Source organism: Pinus tabuliformis, chromosome Q (genome assembly GCF_031772625.1).
Source record: "Pinus tabuliformis cultivar Carrire ecotype Pingquan chromosome Q, CPIR1, whole genome shotgun sequence".
NCBI classification, from domain to species: Eukaryota; Viridiplantae; Streptophyta; class Pinopsida; order Pinales; family Pinaceae; genus Pinus; species Pinus tabuliformis.
Genome location: NC_142296.1, coordinates 1,317,303,692 through 1,317,319,142, shown reverse-complemented (window position 1 = coordinate 1,317,319,142; position 15,451 = coordinate 1,317,303,692). Strand labels below are relative to the sequence as shown.

General features: G+C 41.1%; 1 pseudogene; it reads left to right on the top strand.

Annotated features, from left to right (window-relative positions):
* The first annotated feature begins 10,043 nt into the window (after positions 1–10,043).
* The window catches only part of LOC149224684 (UDP-glucuronate 4-epimerase 2-like), a 62,581-nt pseudogene continuing 57,173 nt past the window's right edge, over positions 10,044–15,451 (top strand).

Sequence of the window (15,451 nt, the reverse complement as noted above, 5' to 3'; positions counted from 1 at the left end):
AAGTTACCTCCTTATTTTTCATCTAATCAGAAAAAGAGAATTGTTAGAAAGAGTGCTGATTATTCTTGGATTAGGGGAGATCTATTTTTCACTGGACCTAATTTGATTATTCACAGGTGTGTCCAGGAGGATGAGATCTATGATATTCTAAGAGCCTGTCATGGTGGACCATGTGGAGGGAAATTTGCAGATAAGCGGACATATTACAAGATCCTTCGCTCAGGTTACTATTGGTTGAGTCTTTTCAAAGATGCAAGGGAATATGTTTGGAAGTGTGACAACTCCTAGAGAATGGGACAGCCTATACAATCAGATGAGATGCCTTTGCAGCCATAAGTTCTTATAGAACCTTTTGATAGGTGGGCTCTTGATTTTGTAGGTCCCATCAACCCCATGTCCAAAGGTAAGAAGTACATTTTAGTTTGCACTGATTATGTTACGAAATGGGTGGAGGCAAAAGCACTACCTAGAGAAATGGAGAAAAAAGTGGAATACTTTCTTTTTTCTGATATTTTAGTAAGATTTGGAGTACCTCGTCAGATAGTTACTGATCAAGGTACTCAATTTGTGTCAAATCTTATGCGGGGAATTGTACAGAAATATTAGATTACCCACTGGAAGTCTAGTCCTTATCATCCATAGGCCAATGGGTAGGTGGAATCAACAAACAAAGTGTTGGAAACAATCCTTACCAAGACAGTGCAGTTACATAAGAAGGATTGGGCTGACTGACTTCCTGAAGCATTGTGGGCCTACCGCATTACTTGGAAAAACACCACTGGTTTCTCTCCTTATGAACTAGTGTACGAAAAACAAGTTCTATTGCCCATTGAATTTCAGATCAGAACTTTTAAAATGGTAGCAGATTTGGGTATGAATCTTGACAAAGCTCAACAGCAAAGAATCCTGCAGCTCAATGAGTTGGATGAGATCAGGTAGGACACTTTTTAGCATACTGAATTGATTCAACAACAAAGGGCTAAATGGCATGAAAGATACATTAAGAAGAAGCAGTTTAAAGAGGGAGACTGGGCATTGTTGTATGATTCGAAATTCAAGAAATTTAAAGGGAAATTTAATACACATTGGTTGGGTCCCTATGAGATTGAGAAAGTCTTTGATAATGGATCTGTTAGAGTTAAAACCATTGAGGATAGGAGTGTTATCTTCTTGGTGAATGGGCAGAGACTCAAGTTATATCAGAAACCCCAATCTAAGGAGGAATTTGTACAAGAAATTGTGAATAAAAGAGAGTTGGAGATGGTGAAGGAGGGGGTCATTCCTTCCACTATCTCTTCTTGATTCCTGCTGACAAAATGAGCTTACTCTGTTCCTCCTCGTGCTCAGTAAAATATGAGAGGAATGTCTATTGGGAATAGGTTTATTCCTTTTTCCTAGCCTAATGGACTAATTATGGAAAAGGAGCCCCACGGAGTCTTCTTTTCCAAGTATCTCAAACTCTCTAAAAATGAAATCTAGCAAGCATGGACTACCCTGGGCTCATTAAAATTACAGGTCAGTATGTTCCTTGAAATAAAATTTTTTTTTTTAGATTAAATCTAATTTTCTTGTTTTAGATTGATGTGGGATTTCTTAAGGCCCTCCTTCCAACAATCTTGGCCCATCGACATCAGCAAATTATCTGGGTCCAAGATCAAAGCTTTATGATGCCTTGAGGTCTGTATGCATTAATGACAGATTATCTCACCAGCAACAATGGAGAATCACCATGGCTTCTTGACTGCTGGATCTTGTAGGGGGTTCGACATCAGCACATTTTCACACCTAATAGGATGCATCATGGTACCTTGGCCCTCATTTTCATCAATGGTGATGGGCCTCGCATTGGTTAATAGCTAACCTTAAGGGTTGGTAATCCAACGAGTTCGTTGCACATTCGACATCAACACCTATATTCATGTGCACTGAACTGTACACAGATGGAGGAGAACGCGAAGATGGTTTGAAGAATTGTCAGCCTGATTTCCTGCAGAAAGCCCAGCATTTCAATTTCCTGCAGAAGAGCAGCATCCAAATTTCCTGCAGAAACAAAAAGAATGTGATAATATCTAAGAGCATGAATGAAGCACAAGTGATGTATTCATGGAATCTAACGTCGAAAGATAGTGGGTCATCATTGCAAATCAAGTGCACGGCAGTCGAGGTACAAACCCGTTAGAGGTAAAAAGGTAACGTACAGAATGGCGATGAGATGATGAAGGTGATAAGGTAAATGATGTTTCATTTTTTAATTTGCATGTCTTTTACTAATGGTTTACCTTGCGGCTGCCACTGCCGTATCCCAATGCATGATCATTCAACCTTCCCTTACCATTTTCCATCCCTATACCATCATGTCACGATTACGTTGTACTTTTCAATGGTCAGATCATGACGGAGTCATGATCATGACCATTGTTTTTAGAGATCTCGTGTCTTGATATTTCTTATATCATTTCCTCACTCACTCCCTATATCTGCGCCTTATTATTGTGTAAGTTTGTCACCAGACTGTGTGATATTTCCAAACACTGTGTAACACTCATCTTCTTCTTCTTAACTTCTAATTATGGCGAAACTCAGAGCCCTTGTGCATTTTGAGCCGCAAGGACCAAAGTTGCTTAAGGCTTACCCACGCACTAAACATTGACTGGAAAAGGTAGGGTGGCTCCCATTTTTCATGAAATTTAGTGGCCATAACCCCAGGTGACCAAGTTGTTTGCTCTGACCTTGAATGGGGATCGCGTTCAAGTGGGGGATGTGGAGTTCAGACTGACTGAAGAATTTGTGGTGCTGGCTTGTGGAATTCCACAGACAAGAGAACATTGGTTCAAGAACCAGAATTTTAATAAGAATTTATGTGAGTCATTCCTTCTCCCAGAGCATGCAAATTCGAATTGGAGTTGTCGACACCTAATCCGAAACGGATGAGGTGAAGCTGGACAGTCATCTAGAAGATGAACTGATCCATTTTGTGTATGTATAAATAATAGTTGGCTAATGAATAAGATAACCAATTCTGTCTTGTGCTCATTAATTGTTGGAGTTACCCTGGCCTGACATGGTATCAGAGCCAAGTTCCAGAAATAGCTGTAACTCCTCTGCCAGGTTTCTGCTGCCTCATGAAACCTCTGTCCTGAGAGACTGCGCATCTGTTTTCTCTGAGAGACTGCGCATTTTTTTTGTATGAATTTTGCCTGAATACGTTGCCCCTCTGACCTGAATTCGCTGCCCCTCTGACCTGACAACGCATCTGTGCATCCATTTTTTCTTGAGTACGCTGCTGTCCCATATACACTCTGCGTCCCCTCATGGTCCGATCGTATGTCTGCAGTTGCCTCAATAAGAGAATAGTAAACTGTGGAATTGACAGGTATTGAATCCTGGAATTGAGCGTCTTCATAGAATGTGGGTTGTGTTATTGCAGATGTGAGGAAAGTTAAAAAAAAACTGAGTGTATTTTACAGTAGCTATCCATAGTCTAGAAGGGACTATCGAGTGAGATATCGTTCCGGTCGGATGTTTTCTGAGTCGCCACGGCCTCCGTCGAAACTTTCATCACTGTGGACGTTGTGATTCCGTGGATGTATCATTGCTTTGTCTGCCCATAGTATCAAAGCCTTTGTGCGTCTGACGTTTTGGATCTGCGGATTATAAATTTTATGGTCTTTGTGTATGAGCGCAAATTTTTGGGTCTTTGCGTGGTTAGTTGCTGCCTTCCAAATCTCGCTTTTCAAAAGCCGGTTGTGAGAATCAAAGACCTTCAAAATACTTCTCTGTTTTGAATGCGTTGTTCAAAGAACTCTATGTTTGAGTTTTTGAATGCGCTGTTTTGATTACGCTCCTATTCAAGCCATTTTCTTGTTTCACCGTGGAACTGCTTTCGTAATATAAAGAGAACCCGGTAACGCTCAATGTCGAGAATCTGTGGAGGTTGAAGGAACGACAGAAGCTTAAGCTTGTAATGGTGACTGCGTTTTTTTTTTATATTGAAGACTGAAGACTGCGTCTAATTGTAAAAATTGCTACTGCGTTTTTTATTGTATTGAAGACTGTGTTCCTGTAATGAAGACTGCGTTTTTATGGTATTGAAGTCTGCTTTCTATTAATGACTGCGTTTTTTTTGGAATTGCTCCTATGCAAGCCATTTTCCATTAAAGACTGACATGGTAAAGACTGTGTATGGTGGTTTGATGAGCGTGGATTATTTCTGCATTGAAAAAAAATGAGATCATGTTAGTTATGCTACATTAATTGTGTTTTCAAGGGGTTATATAAGCAGTTTTCGAAAGCATTCAGAGCAGAACATTTGCACAGAACATTTGCACAGTTTGTTTTATGCTGTATTGAAGCAAAAAGTGTTATAATATTTCAATAAAATTATAATGCCTTTTGTCACACATTAGAGGGATTTGTAGCAGAAGTCTTGTTGTGGCATAAGATTTTTTTTCCAGCAGAAGTCTTTTATCAACAGAAGTTTTTTTTTAGCAGAGATATTTTTACAGAATGCATTCAGTCATTTCTATGGTCGGAATAGTTCTCACTGGCAAGGAGAACTATTCTGAATGGTCCCGGATGGTAAAACACACCCTTATCTACAATGAGCTGTGGAAAGGAGTGTGTGTCGGAGAAGAAGACAAAGACCTTGTGCAGCCCACATCAGACAAAGAACTCGCCATTTGGGAAAACAAGAACAGCAAAGCCTTTGCATTGATCGTAGCAGCTGTAAATGAGGAAGTAAGTCGTCATATTTCATCCTATTCCACTACCTTTGAAGCTTTACAAAAGCTGAAAGAACTCTATGATACACATTCTGCACTTGAAGTTTTTCAGCTCATGATTAAACTCTTCACCCTTGAACTGAAAAATAATGATCCTCTTACTCTTGCATTTGAAATAAAGTCTATAGTACATGATATTAAATCCACTAAGGTTGAGCTGGATATCTCTCTTATTGCCTTTCTCAAAGCACTCTATCCTACCTACTCTAACTATCTTGAGTCTTTACAAGCAAATGGAAATCTTAAAGATATAACCTTTGACACTCTTGTGAAAAAGTTTGCTGAAAGAGAGAAAGCCTTTGGAAAGAAAACAGTCCCTGAATCTTCTGAAGAGACTGTTTGCCTTGCTCATAAAGAAAAGCATCCTGCTCAAGATTCTACAAGAGGAAGAGGTGGACGAAGAGGAAGAGGAAGATACTTCAGAGGTGGGGGGGCAGACATCCTCAAGCAGAAAAGGCAGATCTACATTGCATTCGCTGCAAACGAAATGGATCACATGATGCTTCTACATGCAAGCTACCATGGGACAAGGTTGAGCAGAGAAGAAATCAGCAGAAAGGTAAAACTGATGACATAGACAAAGGTAAAGCACTTGAATCCGCTCACTATATTGAGGCACAATGTAACATTGGAGTAAATGAAGATCTGTTTAATGCTTCACTTTCTTCTTCAAAAAATGACTGGTTGCTTGATTCAGGAGCAACCTGTCATATGACTCATAGGAAAGATTTCTTTGAAGATTTCACTGACAATGTCGATGGAGCAGTATACTTTGCAGATCAGTCAAAAATCAAGCCATCAGGGCTTGGCACAATCAGGCTTAAACTGCCTGGCCTTCCAGACTTTCTTCTGGATCATGTTCTATATCTCCCACAGCTGAAGAGAAACTTGCTGTTCCTGGTCCACATCCGCCAGCAAGGTCACTCCATTCACATGTTTGATGGCAAGCTTGAGGTAAGAAAGGCATCTGACCACTCACTTGTCATGAGGGGTATAGAAGAAGAAAGACTTCTTAAACTGCAAGGAACCTCTGCTCATGCACAACATTTCTCATATATTTCTCATCATGAAGAAGGTGCACTTCCATCAAGTTTATTATGGCATGCTAGATTTGGACATTTAAACTATGATAGTCTCCGCTTATTGAAGAAAAATGGTGTTGCTGGTTTGCCTAAAATTCCTAGAAAACATAAACAATGTGATGCTTGCATTCTAGGAAAGCACAGCAAACAGTCTTTTCATGATTCATATTCAAGAGCACATAGGAAGCTTGAACTTATTCATTCAGATTTATGTGGTCCAACGCCTGTTTCTTCTGCAAATGGAAATAAATATATCATGACATTTATTGATGATTACACCAGAATGTGTTGGGTTTATTTTTTGAAGAACAAATCTGATGCTTTTCAAACATTCAAGAATTTTCATAAATGGATTGAAAATGATGCACAATCTCATATTGGGTCTATTCGCACTGATAATGGAAAAGAATATACATCAAATGAATTTGAACACTATCTTCGCCAACATGGGATTAAACATCAAACAACTGTGCCTTATAATCCTCAACAGAATGGTGTAGCTGCAAGAATGAATAGAACAATTTTGAATATGGTACGATCCATGCTTTTCTTCAAAAATGTAAAGACAATGTTTTGGGCTGATGTTGTTCTATGTGATGCATATATAAAGAATAGATGTCCATCTAGTGCTATAAGAAACAAGACTCCTTATGAATTGTGGTATGGACATGTTCCTTCGGTAAAACATCTCAGGATATTTGGTTCCACCTGTTATGCTTTAATACCAAAGGTACATAGAAACAAACTTGGTGCTAGAAGTCGTAAGTGTATCTTCCTGGGGTATTCAAACACATCTAAAGCATACCGCCTCTATGATGAAGTAAATAAGAAGTTTGTTTTATCTAGAGATGTCATTTTTCTTGAATCATCCAAATCTGACAGTGTTGTTGAGCGGCAACTTGATCGCTTGGATAGATTCACAAAACCGAAATCATTTCAAGAGTTTGATAATCAGATTCCACATCTTGAAGGGGGGATTCCTATACTAGATCAACATGTGGAATCTCCTTCTGAAGAACAATCTCCCCTGCATGACACTCCAACAACGGATGATGCTTTAAGTGATGTAATTGATAGAATTGGGAGACTCAATCTTGATTCAGACCCAACTCAATCAACAGAATAGCCTGGACCACCTCAGAAAGGTCCCCCAAAGTGGCTGACAAAGACACTTTAAAGTGTTCATCCTGATGAAATTGGAAAAACAGGAACCAGAAATTCAAACCGACAAGATGGAGGTGATGTAGATAACTCTAATTCACCTGTTGAGATGGATGTTACTTATGATTGTGAATTGAACTTGTCTACAGATTTTGAACCAACTTCCTTCAAAGAAGCTGCTTCTCATGATGAATGGAAAGAAGTGATGCAGAAGGAGTATGATGCCCTCATAAAGAATGGCACTTGGAAGCTGGTTGATCCTCCATTTGGAACCAAACCAATTGGCTGCAAGTGGGTCTACATGAACAAGTACAAAGCTGATGGCTCACTTGACAAGCACAAAGCTAGGCTTGTGGCAAAAGGTTTTGCACAGAAGGAAGGGGTCGATTATGAGGAAACTTTTGCTCCCACAGCAAAATAGGCCACCATCCGGACACTCTTTGCACTAGCTGCTCAGAACGGTTGGAAAGTCCATCAAATGGATGTAAAAACTGCATTCTTGAATGGAGATCTAAAAGAGAATGTTTTTATGTCCCAGCCTGAAGGATTTGCTGTGAAAGGACATGAACACAAAGTATGCAAACTTGTGAAGTCCTTGTATGGCCTCAAACAAGCACCATGAGCCTGGTATGAAAAACTAACTGAGCATCTTCTGAAACTCAACTTCAAACATTTTGATCTTGATGATGCAACTTTATTTGTCAAGAAAGTTGGCAAAACAGTTGTATATCTTGTGGTATATGTAGATGATCTTTTAATGACAGGGAACAATGAAAGCTATATTGCATCCATAAAGAAAGAATTAGGAAAAATTTTTGAAATGACTGATTTGGGCTATGTTCATTACTATCTTGGCATTGAAGTAACCCAACATCCAAAGTCCATATTTCTTTCTCAAAAGAAATACATTGGAGATTTGTTAAACAGATTTGGCATGAAAGATGGCAATCCCCTTTCTACTCCAATGGAACAAAACTTGAAGCTCACATCTATTGAAGGAAAGGAGTTTGAGGATGCAACAAAGTATAGACAACTTGTAGGAAGTCTCATCTACCTCACTACTACCAGACCAGACATTTCATTTGATGTTGGAATCCTCTCCAGGTTTATGCAAAAGCCTTGTGAGGGACATTGGTTTGCTGCAAAAAGAGTTCTAAGGTACTTGAAGGGAACTCAAGACCTTGGAATCAAGTATACACAGGTGGACGACTTCAACTTGATTGGATACTCTGATTCAGACTTCGATGGAGACAAAGAAACTGGGGTATCTACTTCAGGATATGCTATGAGTCTTGGATCGGGAGCTGTCTCTTGGAGATCACGCAAACAATCAGTACCAGCAGATTCCACAACAGAAGCAGAATACATGGCAGCAGCTGAAGCAACGAAAGAAATTGTGTGGCTCAGGAAAATTCTTGAAGATTTGCAAGTAAAACAAATACAATCTACTCCACTCATGATTGATAACACATCTGCAATAAAGTTGGCCAAGAACCCAAAGTTCCATGATCGCACTAAGCACATCAATACTAAATATCATCTGATCCGACATCATGTTGAGGCCAAAACAATCCATCTCCGTCATTGTTCCACAAACGAGCAAATTGCAGACATCTTCACCAAAGCGCTTGGAAGAGAAAAGCTTGAAAGATTCAGAACGATGCTTGGAATCACCAACATCCCTTCAGATTAAGGGGGGGAATGTTGACACCTAATCCGAAACGGATGAGGTGAAGCTGGACAGTCATCTAGAAGATGAACTGATCCGTTTTGTGTATGTATAAATAATAGTTGGCTAATGAATAAGATAACCAATTCTGTCTTGCGCTCATTAATTGCTGGAGTTACCTTGGCCTGACAGGAGTAAAGGTATCCCATAAACATTCCTATGGGGTAATTATCGGGACCTCCCCTATTTCCTGCAGAAGTACATCACATGTGAGGGTCATTTCGGCCTCACCTTCTTATTTCATGTCCACCTTTTGGCCCGTTTCTATGACAAACTCTTGAATTTTCCCTACTATATACGGATGTCTTTGATTAAGATGTTTGTAGCTTCAAAAGATAGGGCAGCTACTCTGGAGGAGAATATTTACCACCATGGGTTGGAAAATATTATCATGACAGAGGTTCTAAAGGGGAAAGTAAGGACATGGACTGAGTTCTCGATAGAGAACTATTTTCTAGACAGGGAGGAAGACTTAGACTCCTTTGATTCTAGGAGGACAATACCCACGACCGAGCCTGAAACAGTGCCGCATACACATCAACATACGATGAAGAAAAAGAGAAAGAAGAAGGGTGCACACTCTACCATAGCCACACAAATAGAGGAACTCAGGACACAGAGCTGCAGGGGCCAGAAATATCAGAGAAATCAAAATAGGAGGGCGGCCCGAGTGCTGTGAAACCCATGAGACCAAAGGTTGGGGAAAAACATCCATGGAAGTCGATTGGGATAAAAACTGCATAAATAGAAGACCAGGATGTCGTGGTGACAATGGTGATAGAGAGTAAGAAAACTGAACAGAAATCTTCCACTCCTGTTCCTTCCAAACGGTTCATGAGAAGCCAAATTAAGCAGTCATCAGTGCAAGCAGTGAGAAGAATCTTAGAAGCAGAAATCTTGCCCGACACACCCGAGAAAGGGAAGGAGAAATGTCGTGTTTCTCCTAAGGATGAGGTTCGAATAGAGTCTGCTACATTCATTGAGGAGGAGGAGCTCCAATATGAAGGGGGTGATGATGAAGAGGCAAAGCTTTTGGAAGGAGAAGACCTGGAGTCTCCCCACACAGATGAAGAACCACAGATAAAGGATGAAAGAAAAAGGTGGTCACTCCAGGAGCTAGAAGAGATAATCACTGATTTAACCATTTTTGAAAGAGCCCCGTGGAAAGAAAACAAAGCATTGAACGAAAATAGCCTAAGGATTCAAAGGGAGCATGAAGATTGGATTCAGAGAATGGACCGGATGCTAAAGAAGAAATAGAGTAGGATTGATCATCTAAAACAGAAGAACATGGCATATAAAAATCAATTTCCTGTAGATCCCTGGATGCATCAGTTAGACCAGTTAGCTGAAGTGGTAGATCAGTTAGCTATAGCTTCTGTAGCTAAGGGCAAGAGCTAAAATGTTTTGGGAGAAATGACAGTTTTGTTGCATAGGGGACATGCAAAATCTCAGGTGTGGGGGAGATGTTGGGTTGTGACTTGACCCATTTTTGGCCATGTTTTTGAATCACATTCCCTCCACTTTTGAACCTATTTTCTATCCTACCTATCTATTTTCCACTCATTTTCCTATGTTTTTCCTAAAGTTTGCCATTAGATTAAAGGTATGTGGATTTATTATTAAAAACATCATTTTGTCTTTAATCTTTAATTATTCTCTAGCTAAACTGTTAGTTCACTTAATTACTCTCTAACTAGCTCCAAGCCCACGTGCAGGATCATTCCACATGGCAACAGGATCAGTTTTTCACCAAAATGCCAAGTTTTAGATTTCTTGTAGCAGCCCAGATTTCCCGCAAAGCACTCCGGATTTCCTGCAGAAACTGCGACTGCACATAACCGCCCAGAATTCCTGCAGTGAAATCTGAGATTCGGCATGATGCACGCACGTTCTAACTAAACCAAGACATGGGTTGAAAAGGGATTTCAATCCACATGGTTTCTATCCTATCAGCATTTTTTATTTTCCCTTTTGACCATGTCTAAAGCTCCGATCCACTTGGCTACAACCACTCTACATGGATGCACTCCTGAAACGTTATGTTGTCCAATCTATGCTTCCAGTCATAGATTGGACCTGTTCCAACTTAGATCAGTTGATGTTGTTCTTTCTGTTTGGTTGCAGCCTTATTTAGCATGTTCTTGTTACTACCAGCCACTTTTGGGCTTGGTCCTTTGTATAAAAACAGTAAGGATATGGAGGCAGGGGCTCGCGAGGGTTGTGTTCAGCTTTATACTCTTGTGTTCAGCATCTGGTATGTGTGGCCAAACTCTGGGTTTCTTTTCTAGAGAAGTGCCCAATAAGAAGTCTCGTGCAAACAAGAGTAGAGCAAGGTGGTTAACGCCATGATCAGTGGTCAGCTAAGGCCGTCTGCAACATTATTGGTGCTACCCTTCTTATAATTGATATTCAAATGTAACAGTTGCAGGTATGTGGACCACTTTTGATGGAGATAATTCTGCAACTTCCCTTGTGTTTGTACGAACTGCAAGGGTCGGTGGTCTGTGAATACATCTCTTTGTCATAAGTGGGATACTTCTAGACTGTTTCTGAAAGTGTCTCACTATGATATGCCACTGGATGCCCCTATTGAGTAAGGGTTTCCCCAATAGCATAGTTAGAGGCATTTGTCTCGATCTCAAATGGCTATTGCAAATCTAATAAAGTGAGCATTGGTGCAGAGCAAAGGTGATGTTTCAACTCTACGAATGCCTTCTGTTGAGATTCTGACCAAAATAATTTTACTTTCGCTCCTCTCTTGGTGACTTGACTCAAGGGCCAAATGATATGAGAGAATCTTGTCATGAACCTGTGGTAGAAATTGCCAAGACCTAGAAAGCTACGGAGCTCTGTCAGAGTGGTTGGGGCTGGAAAATCCTGAATCATTTAGATCTTGGTTGGATCCACATGCACCCCTCATTCATCACTAATGTATCCCATATACTGAACTTGTGTCATGTCAAAAGTTCATTTCTCCAAATTGGTAGAGCTTGTGTTTTCACAGTGTTTGGAGAACCTGTCGGATGTGGTGGAGGTGCTCTTCCCAACTCTGGCTAAAGATCAAGATGTCATCCAATTATACCACTACAAATGAGTTGGTAAATGGCCGCAAGATGTCATCCATTAGCGTCATGAAGTTTGCAGGAGCATTCATCAACCCAAAAGGCATAACCAACCATTCGAAAAGACCCTCCTTGGCTTTGAAGGCATTCTTCCACACATCGGAGGGTTGGATTGGTACCTGGTTAGCCAAACTTCAAGTTGATCTTGCTGAAATATTCCCCCCCCCCTTCAGTTGGTGCAGAAATTCATCATTCTATGGGATTGGGTACCTATTCTAGACAATGATCTTGTTTAGCATATGGTATTCAAAACAGAGTCTCCAAGTCCCATCCTTCTTATGTACCAACACAATTGGGCTCCCACAAGGCAATGAACTCAGATGGATGTGACCTTTATACGATAGCTCCTGAAGCTGCCTCTTGATTTCATCATTCTACATAATGGAGCACCGATATATTGGTCCATTGGGTAGCGATGCACTTGGGGTCAGATCGATGGAGTGCTTGACCTGACAGTGTAGAGGCACCCCTGTGGGGGAGGTGAAGATGTCCTCATACTCCTCCACTACCTTGTCCATCTATTGTTGCCATTCGGAGGGGCCCTATGTGTAGGGACGTATCATCAGGACAACAAATTTTTCAGTTTCAAAAATGAGCTTACTACATTTTTTGCAGTAACCAAAGAGAGGGTGGTAGGAATTGTTGGGTAGCGGAGGTCCCACATAACAGTTTTGGGTATGCTAGCCTAGAAATTAGGATAAAAATGTTGTATACCTCCGAAATATGCAGAGCGCGAAATGTAAAAAGTCGAGTCAAAGGGTTGCCCGCCTGAGAAATAATATATAATAATAGGAAGTAATTCGATCTGCAGACCATAGGAAGATATAAATAGAGCACGGCTCTATGAGGGAAAGGCAGTTCTTTTTGGGTATGATCTTGGATCTGAATTGTAATGGGTTCTTGAGAAGAGGAGTCTGGAAGCATCTGTAAGTCCAAGTCAGGTGTTTGGGTAGTGGATAGAGGCTCTAAAACTGTGTGCGCAAAAGCCTACAAGAGTTTGCATCTGTGTGTGCGGACCCCTGTAGCTGAGTGCGCAGGGTGGATCTAGATGTATTGGTGATAAAGTGGAAATAAAGATAAGTTTCTTCTGTAAATTTTGTGTTACAATCTGAGTTATTGCGGATCTGACTTTATGTATGGTTAATATCACTGTTTGATCTATGCACATATGCTTATGTTATAGATGTATAAGAATCTGAGTATATTCTAAGTGTACGAAATGGTTAAATCTGTTAAATGTTTGCTTAAATACCTTGCTAAGTAGATCTGATTTACAATACTTTATCAAATAGATTAGATCTGTAAACAGTGCGCTAATAGAAAGTAGGAGGTATTCTAGGTCGAGATCTCCACGAATCTCGAGCAGCGCGGAGCTACAGAAAGGAGCGTAAACCCCCTAAACCACATTTGGACATCCCAAGGGTGCGGAAACCTGGTTTCAGCACCCTCCCATGCTACCTCGAGTGAGACCTCAGTCCATTCTCTGTGGGTTGTTGCCAAAAGGGCCAGTAGCTATGAGATTTGCTTGGCTAAAAAATTATTTCGAACCTGTGTCAAGCCCATATCAGCTAACAAATGGTTCCATTGCCAGGACCAGGATCTACCTAAGGGGTGTCTGGTGTGAAACGCAGGGACTCTATAGAGAAAAGAATTGAAGGATCGAAGGAACGAGGAAACGTAGTAGTTCAAGGGTAATAATGACGAGTGCGATCTAGTTGTCGATATTCAAAGGAGCATGAGGCAAAGACCCGAAACAATTCTGGTTCGTGTTAACATCAGTATGGAACACGTAGCGGATTGCAGATGATAATATGAAAAAGGCTACCTTACTCAGCGCGTTGCAAGATCGAGCACTGACATGGTACATAAAGTACTCAAGCGATCACCCAATGGCGGGGACAGCAGAAATCCAAACCGAATTAAAGAAGGAGTTTAGCCGGCCGAAGTCAGAAACACAGTCTATCACAGGGTTCAAAGAGATCGCGATGATGCCTGGTGAAACCCCGTGGGATTTGGACCAAAGTTTGAAAAGTATTATTCGCAAGGCCAACATGACATTGACGAATGTGCAACATTGCGCTTGGTTTATGGCATCCTTAACACCACATCTGAGGATGGCTTTGTCACAATAGAAGATGTTAACCCAGGCCAAAGCACTAGAGACAGCGATAAGGTTACACGAAACTCCGTTACAAGACCCAGGGTTGGGAGTTCAGCAAATCCAAGCGCAGATCCAAAATTTTTGTTTGGAAATGAAGAATTTAAAACAAGAATAGGCACCACGACCAAAAGTTTGGGAGGAAGGATGGTGTATAAAGTACAGAAGCCAGGGACATGATAAATATCATTGGCCGGTCTCAGTGAATTTTTTGGTAACGCAGGGACCAACACTATTGCGACCAGAGGCACAGGCAGGGCCAAGCACAACAACCCCGCTATGGTGCACAATCCATCAAGTGGGAGGAAAACACAACACTGATAACTATCATCTATTGCCAAAATAAAACCAGACCCCCTAGCAGCTATTCTGAAACTTTTGTATATCGGTGGGCCATGAGGAAAGACACTATCGTAGCTACCAATTATTAATGGACCATTCAACTACTTACAGAATGTAGACTGAGGCGCGAGACCAGGATCTAGCTGCGGTGATCCCGCGCGGTGGGGTCTAGGGCCGTAGATCAGGACAGGGTGGAATGGGGCCAAGAAGGGGTCGTGGGCAGCTAATCTGCTACAACTGCGGAGGACCAGGACATTACACGTAGGATTGTACAAACCCAACTAGAATTTCATGCAGTTATTGTGAGCAATTCAATCATGAGTTGATAGATTGTCCTACATTGATAGCATAGATTCGTGAAAAAAGAGCAGCGCAACCAACAACAACCCAGAATGTGCAGATGCTGAGTTTTGAAGCCCACAAGGAAGATCCCAAAGTCAACATGGTACTGAGAAGTGGCACGACCACAAGAGCGGATGGAAGGAACTTAGGTAAGGAAGATCTGGAAGCTCGGGAGAGCTTTGTGGAGGTCTCTACCCTAGGTACTAGGGATCAGCCTGAGTCAAACAAGGATCCCTCGATGATAATTACCTTTTTAGAGACATGTATAAAATTGCTTCGTGACAACAGGGCAGTTAAATGCTTACAAGAGTTTATCAATATATGTGTAAGATGGAGTGAACCTCGCGTCGTTCGAAAGTTGGGGAGACATGCATCACAGACCGGGAGGGAAATGCGGTTAAAAACGCAGATCGGTGATTATGAGATGGATCAGGTCATTCTGGATCTAGGCTCAGATGTCAACGTACTGCCTAAACAGACTTGGGAGCACATGGGTAAACCTACACTACAATGGTCCCCTATCTAATTCCGGATGGAAAACCAACAGAAGTTGTTGCCCATGGGAAGGCTGCAAGGAGTTACAATAGACCTTGATGGTGCCAGTACTCTGACAGAATTTGAAGTAATTGAGCTCATGGATGAAAGTACACCCTATCCTACATTGTTAGGAATAGACTGGGCTACCGACATGAATAGGGGTATTAATTTAAATAAGCGGACAATGATATTTG